This window comes from Anopheles stephensi, unplaced genomic scaffold, assembly GCF_013141755.1.
Source record: "Anopheles stephensi strain Indian unplaced genomic scaffold, UCI_ANSTEP_V1.0 ucontig457, whole genome shotgun sequence".
NCBI classification, from domain to species: Eukaryota; Metazoa; Arthropoda; class Insecta; order Diptera; family Culicidae; genus Anopheles; species Anopheles stephensi.
In genome coordinates this window covers 21,291-30,803 of record NW_023405410.1, presented here as the reverse complement: position 1 = coordinate 30,803, position 9,513 = coordinate 21,291, and the positions used below count along the sequence as shown (strand labels likewise).

Here is a 9,513-nt window from a genome sequence, read left to right as displayed (position 1 = left end):
TAAAGTCAGGCACTGCTTGAAACACATTATTTAGCAAGGCTGACGTGTGTACAAGAACGTTTTTCCACTGTGTCTCATATCAGCAACATATTTATCGAAAAATGGCCAAGGCCGTAAGATCGGCAATACCGTCGCAACGATAACGTTGCACCTGGAGAAAACTGACGGTTTGAATTGAAAGAAAAAACTGAACGAGCGTGCCACGAGTGAGCAACACGTGACATCAGATTGACAACGACCATGCACAGCGGCAGATTTAAGGGTTTGGGAATACAAGAACTTCGTTTTATGCCGGACGACATGAAGCGTTTTTAACATGTCGACCGATGGGATGCACACGAGCTGGACGTACAACTATTCGAAGCGCGCAAAATTACGTGTAGGCCATCTCTACATACCTAAATTGACGCACATCCAGAACCTCGAACTGAAAGGACGGGAACTGTTTTCGAGCTCGAGCGCATAGGTGACAGGGGTTTCGTTTTGCTCGTGTACAAGACAAATGTTACAACCCGTCCGGAAATTTATTTGTTGGAAGTGGGATCGTGGAAGTGGACACTGTTGGCGGACTCCTTACGACATACTTACACATGAGCATCGAGCATCTCGGGCTACCATGTTGGCAGTTAGCCTTTGCCAGCTGTCGCCTGCCAGGGTGGGCTGAACAGCTGTTTTGGTGCTGGCTCCACATTGCTTTTGGACGATGACGAAATGCTAGGACCGAAGAGCGCGCCGGTATACCACCGAGCGCAGCACCCGCTCAATGTGCTAGATCCGGCTAGAATTTTGGACCACGGTACGACGCATGCGCTCGGCACATGAATAGCCAACGACCAACGACCAACGAGAACGAGGTGGCCAAGGAGGATTACTTTACCATTACGTTAGACCATTACGCATTTAAAATAAACAATAAATAGCCACTGCACGGCCACTGTTTCAATTACATAGAAATGTAGTTTTATTTCTATCTAAAGCTTACTTTTGTTTTCTTCCCATTCGCATTCCCATTCCGCATTTCAGGGACCAGCTTTGCCCGTGAACAACACAACACACATGGTTTGGTCTGATAATTGTACACAGTTTTGAGATTGTATCGAAGGATCGAATAAAATTGCTTCACAAACTTCATCAACCACCACCACCCAGAAGAGGGTTCCTTGACTGGGTTTTACCCGTAGCAGTATATGGGCACCTGGGCAATACACAGTGCTGGGCAGACAGCACTGCGCAACGAACACAACTTACACATGACGCACACACACACACACACACACACACACACACACGCACACACATCATTTGTTTATTTACACCCATACAATTCATTACCTTGCACCGTTCGATATTCAAACATTGTGCGAGAAGCGACCGCGTTGCCGGGCCAGTATGAATGCGGTGCGTTTATAGTGCAGTGCTGGGTGCGCGCGTGTTTGGCGCACTACTGTGAGGCGAAACTAACAACGACGCCGGTGATTCGCGATGCTGGGAAAAGGTGCGCCAGTGGGAATGATGGCTTGTACAGCGCGCACAGCTGCCAGTACTGCACGCCGCCTGAGAAGGGCCCGATCAACGCGGCCAGGTTTGTATGGGCGTGCGTCTATGCGGCAGTGTTGAAAATTCGTGATTTTTTCACAACTACCCCCACGGGGGACTAAAAACGACGGGGCCGGGGGCAAAAGGAGTGCCAATGGGAGTGATCTGGTTGTTTGTACAACGCGTACGTCGGTGCCATCACTGGTGCCGGTACAATAATATTACAATGTGCATGTTCATAGGCGACGACATAGTTTAAAAAAAAAACGATGACACTTATCGTCTCAAAACCGTCGTCGTTGGTCTAAATAAACGCGTCCTCGAGGCGAAAATGCGCGAACGCATTAAACGTCGGGTAAAAGGTCGGCCACAAATTATGCTAAAACGACTGGAAAACAGAAACTCCACATAAAAAAAAAAAACAAAACGAAAGTTTCATCAAAAAGCTGTATGACTGCTCATGGGGATTTGAATCCCGGCCATGCCATGTGAAGACCAGCGCCGCTGTAGCGTCGGTGATATTCGCGAGATGTTCCATCGAGTAGGAATGAAGAAGGACGACCAACGCAGCCAAATGATATTCTGGGACGACCTTCGAGGCGAACCTGCTGTTTACGTGGTTACCGTTATGACGTTTGGTGCAGCATGCTCGCCCACTAGCGCACAGTTCGTGAAAAACCGAAATGCATCACGTTTCCGGCAGGATTTCCCGCGAGCGGTGGAATGCATCGAAGAGGAACATTATGTCGATGACATGCTTGTCAACGTGGAAACGGAAGAGGAAGCTGCTGAGCAAGCTAAAACGGTTCGCTATATTCACGCGAAAGGGGGCTTCGAGATACGGAATTGGGCGTCCAATTCACGCAAGGTGGTTGATTCAATGCAGGAAGGGCCTACAACAGCGAAATCGTCAGCTTGCGCAAACAGACCCCGCAAAAGCACCCGTGGAAAAGGGGGTCGAGAAGAAAAGCAGCATCTATAAGCTCTCGCCTATTCTGAACGACCACAGGATCCTGAGAGTGGGGGGACGTTTGACGGAATGCGTAGGCATCAACAATTTCTCACGGAACCCGATCATCCTTCCTCGGCGAGACTACGGAACCGATCTCATTATTCGGGAGCACCACGAAAGGTACAAACACGGCAACCACAACACGGTTTTGAGCGAATTAAGGATGCGGTACCACATCCCTAAACTGCTGGGGGAATATCGACGCGTTAGGAGAGATTGTCAGTGGTGCAAAGTGAACAACGCGCGACCGGAGCCACCGCTAATGGGTAATTTACCACAACAAAGAACCGCATTTTATTAACGTGCCTTTTCCTTCACAGGGATCGACTACTTCGGCCCGTTTTCTCTGCTTCACGTCGAGAGCTGTACATCTCGAGATAGCGGCGTCCCTCAACACAGCGTCATGCATACTGGCGCCTCACTTTGGCGGCTGCTGGGAGCGTTTGGTACGTTCCGTGAAGAAGGTACTGAATCAGTTCGTGTTCCCCAAGCGCCCTACGGATGAAGTAATGCTGTCAACGTTCACGGAGATCGAACTCACCCTTAATTCGAGACCACTTACCTACGTGCCCCTGAACGACGGACTGGCCGACCCTATAACACGAATAACACGCCAAAAGGACGAATTGTCTCAATAATACCTGGAAAGGACGGTCAAGTTAGGCAAGCCACGGTACAAACGAGCAGTGGAACTTACGTTAGACCCGCACACAAATTAGCAGTCTTAGATGTATCAGCTTAGTAGAAAACCGCACGGCAAGAGTCGAATACAGAATATAGCGAAAGTAACAAACAGCAAGCAAGCAAATAAACAAACAAACAAACGCACACACACACGAGGCAACTGACAGAAGATGGGACGTGAAGCCACGGTTTGTACAATCGCGAAAGAAAGGTGTGTCATCACGAAGATCGGGTTTATAAAGTCGGTAATTTATAAACCTTTTAGCATTGAGGTGTTTATTATCGCCTAACAAATATATTTAACCGTGGCGCACTTGGGGGGACAATGTTGGAAAGCAAAGGAACACAAGAAAGAAGAGGAAAGATCGGAAAAAGGGAGCTCGCGTCTACCCGACGGGAATGAGCAAGAGCAGTCTGGAAACGAGGTTGAAACGACGAACTAATTTTTTACTAATTTTTTGATTTCTCTCTGCATTAAAGATTTCTAAAAAATTCAACCGCGTTTCAACACCGGTGTCTTCAGGAGAGCGTTCCAGCACTATATTGATTCTCGGACCACTTCCTGGACGCGTGGCGGGGCTGCAATCGGGAGCTGCAACAAACGGACAGTGGTTAAGAACGTGTGACAGTATTTGGCTGAATTTGCGAAAGTGAACGGTATGTGCGCTCTTACCCGATGCCCAAATCCTTGTTTCGTACATCGTCAAACGACGGCTAGATGTTCCGTTCCTGTGCGTTCCTGCGACGGAGCAAAAAAAAAAAAAAAACATCACCGTGAGTATAATCAAGCACATCCGTTGGTGTCCGGAACACGGTGGTTGATGTTACCGTCATCGTTACCGGAATGCGAAACTACTCACCCAACGTATGCACTGGACGTACCGCGCATTCAGCATCCAGAAGTATCGTCTAGCAGAAGAGCGTGTGAAACAACAATTACAACACACTGCCCCCCGGCAGACCGGCAGACATCCACGCGCACGAAACACTCTCCATCACGCGATGGCCACTTGCACGCATCTCAGGCAGTCCTGGATGCTGGAGAGACTCAGCACACGCGCATTGGTAAGCCTGGCAGGATGTGCACAGCAAACACAAATCACTCGCGCGAGCTTTCTTTCGTGTATTTGGTAACTGGATCGAGCGGAGGTAACAGGAAGCCTCCGAATTCTGTCCGGGGGGCAGGCCGCCCGCCTGTGGTGTTTTCAACGCAAAGACGTCGAATTAACGTCGAGTATACACTTTCAAACACTGTGTGTAACGGGCGAATGCGAGGCCGGCACAAGGAACACGAAACACTAAATTGAAAACATGAGAAACACGGCAAATCGCTGTATGCCTACTAGACAACATTAGATAATAACAGTGTGAATTGAAAACACATCTCAGCACACATTGCTACCATCCATAGGAATAATTAATAAGTAAAAGTCAGGCATGCGTTGAAACCATTATTTAGCAAGCTGACGTGTGTAACAGACGCTTTTTCCACTGTGTCTCATATCAGCAACATATTTTATCGAAAATGGCCAGCCGTAAGATCGGAAACCGTCGCAACGATACGTTGCACCTGGAGAAACTGACGTTTGAATTGAAGAAAAAACTGAACGAGCTGCCACGAGTGAGCAACGTGACATCAGATGACAACGGACCATGCACAGCGGCAGATTTAAGGGTTTGGGAATACAAGAACTTCGTTTTTATGCCGGACGACATGAAGCGTTTTTACATGTCGACCGATGGGATGCACACGAGCTGGACGTACAACTATTCGAAGCGCGCAAAATTACGTGTAGGCCATCTCTACATACCTAAATTGACGCACATCCAGAACCTCGAACTGAAAGGACCGGGAACTGTTTTCGAGCTCGAGCGCATAGGTGACAGGGGTTTCGTTTTGCTCGTGTACAAGACAAATGTTACAACCCGTCCGGAAATTTATTTGTTGGAAGTGGGATCGTGGAAGTGGACACTGTTGGCGGACTCCTTTACGACATACTTACACATGAGCATCGAGCATCTCGGGCTACCATGTTGGCAGTTAGCCTTTGCCAGCTGTCGCCTGCCAGGGTGGGCTGAACAGCTGTTTTTGGTGCTGGCTCCACATTTGCTTTTGGACGATGACGAAATGCTAGGACCGAAGAGCGCGCCGGTATACCACCGAGCGCAGCACCCGCTCAATGTGCTAGATCCGGCTAGATTTTGGACCACGGTACGACGCATGCGCTCGGCACATGAATAGCCAACGACCAACGACCAACGAGAACGAGGTGGCCAAGGAGGATTACTTTACCATTACGTTAGACCATTACGCATTTAAAATAAACAATAAATAGCCACTGCACGGCCACTGTTTCAATTACATAGAAATGTAGTTTTATTTCTATCTAAAGCTTACTTTTGTTTTCTTCCCATTCGCATTCCCATTCCGCATTTCAGGGACCAGCTTTGCCCGTGAACAACACAACACACATGGTTTGGTCTGATAATTGTACACAGTTTTGAGATTGTATCGAAGGATCGAATAAAATTGCTTCACAAACTTCATCAACCACCACCACCCAGAAGAGGGTTCCTTGACTGGGTTTTACCCGTAGCAGTATATGGGCACCTGGGCAATACACAGTGCTGGGCAGACAGCACTGCGCAACGAACACAACTTACACATGACGCACACACACACACACACACACACACACACACACACACGCACACACATCATTTGTTTATTTACACCCATACAATTCATTACCTTGCACCGTTCGATATTCAAACATTGTGCGAGAAGCGACCGCGTTGCCGGGCCAGTATGAATGCGGTGCGTTTATAGTGCAGTGCTGGGTGCGCGCGTGTTTGGCGCACTACTGTGAGGCGAAACTAACAACGACGCCGGTGATTCGCGATGCTGGGAAAAGGTGCGCCAGTGGGAATGATGGCTTGTACAGCGCGCACAGCTGCCAGTACTGCACGCCGCCTGAGAAGGGCCCGATCAACGCGGCCAGGTTTGTATGGGCGTGCGTCTATGCGGCAGTGTTGAAAATTCGTGATTTTTTCACAACTACCCCCACGGGGGACTAAAAACGACGGGGCCGGGGGCAAAAGGAGTGCCAATGGGAGTGATCTGGTTGTTTGTACAACGCGTACGTCGGTGCCATCACTGGTGCCGGTACAATAATATTACAATGTGCATGTTCATAGGCGACGACATAGTTTAAAAAAAAAACGATGACACTTATCGTCTCAAAACCGTCGTCGTTGGTCTAAATAAACGCGTCCTCGAGGCGAAAATGCGCGAACGCATTAAACGTCGGGTAAAAGGTCGGCCACAAATTATGCTAAAACGACTGGAAAACAGAAACTCCACATAAAAAAAAAAAACAAAACGAAAGTTTCATCAAAAAGCTGTATGACTGCTCATGGGGATTTGAATCCCGGCCATGCCATGTGAAGACCAGCGCCGCTGTAGCGTCGGTGATATTCGCGAGATGTTCCATCGAGTAGGAATGAAGAAGGACGACCAACGCAGCCAAATGATATTCTGGGACGACCTTCGAGGCGAACCTGCTGTTTACGTGGTTACCGTTATGACGTTTGGTGCAGCATGCTCGCCCACTAGCGCACAGTTCGTGAAAAACCGAAATGCATCACGTTTCCGGCAGGATTTCCCGCGAGCGGTGGAATGCATCGAAGAGGAACATTATGTCGATGACATGCTTGTCAACGTGGAAACGGAAGAGGAAGCTGCTGAGCAAGCTAAAACGGTTCGCTATATTCACGCGAAAGGGGGCTTCGAGATACGGAATTGGGCGTCCAATTCACGCAAGGTGGTTGATTCAATGCAGGAAGGGCCTACAACAGCGAAATCGTCAGCTTGCGCAAACAGACCCCGCAAAAGCACCCGTGGAAAAGGGGGGTCGAGAAGAAAAGCAGCATCTATAAGCTCTCGCCTATTCTGAACGACCACAGGATCCTGAGAGTGGGGGGACGTTTGACGGAATGCGTAGGCATCAACAATTTCTCACGGAACCCGATCATCCTTCCTCGGCGAGACTACGGAACCGATCTCATTATTCGGGAGCACCACGAAAGGTACAAACACGGCAACCACAACACGGTTTTGAGCGAATTAAGGATGCGGTACCACATCCCTAAACTGCTGGGGGAATATCGACGCGTTAGGAGAGATTGTCAGTGGTGCAAAGTGAACAACGCGCGACCGGAGCCACCGCTAATGGGTAATTTACCACAACAAAGAACCGCATTTTATTAACGTGCCTTTTCCTTCACAGGGATCGACTACTTCGGCCCGTTTTCTCTGCTTCACGTCGAGAGCTGTACATCTCGAGATAGCGGCGTCCCTCAACACAGCGTCATGCATACTGGCGCCTCACTTTGGCGGCTGCTGGGAGCGTTTGGTACGTTCCGTGAAGAAGGTACTGAATCAGTTCGTGTTCCCCAAGCGCCCTACGGATGAAGTAATGCTGTCAACGTTCACGGAGATCGAACTCACCCTTAATTCGAGACCACTTACCTACGTGCCCCTGAACGACGGACTGGCCGACCCTATAACACGAATAACACGCCAAAAGGACGAATTGTCTCAATAATACCTGGAAAGGACGGTCAAGTTAGGCAAGCCACGGTACAAACGAGCAGTGGAACTTACGTTAGACCCGCACACAAATTAGCAGTCTTAGATGTATCAGCTTAGTAGAAAACCGCACGGCAAGAGTCGAATACAGAATATAGCGAAAGTAACAAACAGCAAGCAAGCAAATAAACAAACAAACAAACGCACACACACACGAGGCAACTGACAGAAGATGGGACGTGAAGCCACGGTTTGTACAATCGCGAAAGAAAGGTGTGTCATCACGAAGATCGGGTTTATAAAGTCGGTAATTTATAAACCTTTTAGCATTGAGGTGTTTATTATCGCCTAACAAATATATTTAACCGTGGCGCACTTGGGGGGACAATGTTGGAAAGCAAAGGAACACAAGAAAGAAGAGGAAAGATCGGAAAAAGGGAGCTCGCGTCTACCCGACGGGAATGAGCAAGAGCAGTCTGGAAACGAGGTTGAAACGACGAACTAATTTTTTACTAATTTTTTGATTTCTCTCTGCATTAAAGATTTCTAAAAAATTCAACCGCGTTTCAACACCGGTGTCTTCAGGAGAGCGTTCCAGCACTATATTGATTCTCGGACCACTTCCTGGACGCGTGGCGGGGCTGCAATCGGGAGCTGCAACAAACGGACAGTGGTTAAGAACGTGTGACAGTATTTGGCTGAATTTGCGAAAGTGAACGGTATGTGCGCTCTTACCCGATGCCCAAATCCTTGTTTCGTACATCGTCAAACGACGGCTAGATGTTCCGTTCCTGTGCGTTCCTGCGACGGAGCAAAAAAAAAAAAAAAACATCACCGTGAGTATAATCAAGCACATCCGTTGGTGTCCGGAACACGGTGGTTGATGTTACCGTCATCGTTACCGGAATGCGAAACTACTCACCCAACGTATGCACTGGACGTACCGCGCATTCAGCATCCAGAAGTATCGTCTAGCAGAAGAGCGTGTGAAACAACAATTACAACACACTGCCCCCCGGCAGACCGGCAGACATCCACGCGCACGAAACACTCTCCATCACGCGATGGCCACTTGCACGCATCTCAGGCAGTCCTGGATGCTGGAGAGACTCAGCACACGCGCATTGGTAAGCCTGGCAGGATGTGCACAGCAAACACAAATCACTCGCGCGAGCTTTCTTTCGTGTATTTGGTAACTGGATCGAGCGGAGGTAACAGGAAGCCTCCGAATTCTGTCCGGGGGGCAGGCCGCCCGCCTGTGGTGTTTTCAACGCAAAGACGTCGAATTAACGTCGAGTATACACTTTCAAACACTGTGTGTAACGGGCGAATGCGAGGCCGGCACAAGGAACACGAAACACTAAATTGAAAACATGAGAAACACGGCAAATCGCTGTATGCCTACTAGACAACATTAGATAATAACAGTGTGAATTGAAAACACATCTCAGCACACATTGCTACCATCCATAGGAATAATTAATAAGTAAAAGTCAGGCATGCGTTGAAACCATTATTTAGCAAGCTGACGTGTGTAACAGACGCTTTTTCCACTGTGTCTCATATCAGCAACATATTTTATCGAAAATGGCCAGCCGTAAGATCGGAAACCGTCGCAACGATACGTTGCACCTGGAGAAACTGACGTTTGAATTGAAGAAAAAACTGAACGAGCTGCCACGAGTGAGCA

At 48.6% G+C, this 9,513-nt stretch overlaps 2 long non-coding RNA genes across 2 annotated transcripts; both read right to left on the bottom strand.

The window, feature by feature from the left end:
• Positions 1–3,024: 3,024 nt before the first annotated feature.
• LOC118517070 lies at positions 3,025–3,288 on the bottom strand. Its single transcript, XR_004908253.1, has 3 exons — positions 3,246–3,288; positions 3,111–3,189; positions 3,025–3,043 (listed from the first exon to the last, which is right to left on the bottom strand). It is a non-coding gene; the product is annotated as an uncharacterized LOC118517070 (long non-coding RNA).
• A 4,389-nt stretch (positions 3,289–7,677) lies between these two features.
• Positions 7,678–7,941, bottom strand: LOC118517071. The gene is made up of 3 exons (XR_004908254.1): positions 7,899–7,941; positions 7,764–7,842; positions 7,678–7,696 (listed from the first exon to the last, which is right to left on the bottom strand). It is a non-coding gene; the product is annotated as an uncharacterized LOC118517071 (long non-coding RNA).
• Between the last annotated feature and the right edge of the window lie 1,572 nt (positions 7,942–9,513).